Source organism: Octopus bimaculoides, chromosome 5 (assembly GCF_001194135.2).
Source record: "Octopus bimaculoides isolate UCB-OBI-ISO-001 chromosome 5, ASM119413v2, whole genome shotgun sequence".
NCBI classification, from domain to species: domain Eukaryota; kingdom Metazoa; phylum Mollusca; class Cephalopoda; order Octopoda; family Octopodidae; genus Octopus; species Octopus bimaculoides.
In genome coordinates, this window is record NC_068985.1 from 22,729,774 (window position 1) to 22,731,113 (window position 1,340).

Genomic DNA, 1,340 nt, shown 5'->3' on the forward strand with positions numbered 1-1,340 from the left:
ACCTACATTACTTCTGACTAATTTTTCTGAATTATTTTAATATTTTAATTTACTCTTCTGTACACCGCCCCCTGAAAGAAAACTGTATTTCTCTTAGGTGTATGAATATTTTTTTATTCATTCACTAATTTCCATCTTTGTACTGCAGCTACAACATTGGGGTACCACACTCAAGGATTTGTAATTGATTTCAGTAAATTGTATGGAACTTATTTTCATTGATTGTACAATAATCAAAATGGCTAAGTTCATCTTGACTACTTTACACTATATACCATAAAGTACTTTCGTTCAACTTATTGGTTTATGTCCAGCTATTCTTTGTTGATAAGAAAGAAGAGAGTGTATGAGAAGATATCCTTCACAGTAAGGTGGATCCTGGGAGTGATTTGCAATCAGGAGATATGGTTTCCCTTTTGGCTAGTATGTACTTGTATATGAGAGAACAATTTGTAAAACTTCAATTCTGGAATTAAGGCAGATATTAAGATCTTTGGGGTTTGGTAGAATTTGTATCCTCTTAGACAAAATCTGCACTTATTAGTTCCATTTATATATGCTTTTAACTTCACAAGCACTTTCCATTCATTGCTATATTTGATTCTGTCTTTCAAAGGCCATCTTTGACCTACCTGTGTTATGGTTGTCATCTTGTCTCGATGATTTAAAGATGAAATGATTATAGAGCCCTCCCATATGTTGCATTCTTCTTTTTTTCCTGCTAAATATTTTCCTCAATTTCACATTTTAGCAGATATACTTTAGGTAAATTGATAAATGTGGATTAAAGTTTCTTGTCTTAAAACACAACACTGCAATAGATTTGAACCTACAAACTAAGAGTTGGCAATTTAATATTATATCTATTTGTCCATTACTCTTCCTGCCACACATTCCCTACCATTTCTGTGTTATACTTATCTCTTTGTCACATTTGTATTTATTTTGTGAATTTGATTATTATGGCAATTTCATTGTTGCTTGAATCTCCCACAAGATTTACATGTTTTTGTAATTCTCTTGAGAAAAACAAAATTGTAACCATATTTTGATTCCGAAAAAGTATGGAAGACCATAAGGCTCTTTTATGGTTTTCTGTATTTCTCTCCTTCCTTCCCAACCTCTCTCTCTCTTTCTCTCTATGTGTATATGTACATCCATATGTGCATCTAACTTGCACACATAGACATGCATACACATGTGGGTGCATGCACACAAATACACACACACACACCAGCTAATTCAACAGTTTTATTGTCATATGACCCCTGTATAAAACAGTGCATAAAATAAGAAAACTTGTGCAGCTGAAATGGAGATATCAAAGAATATTGTGAACA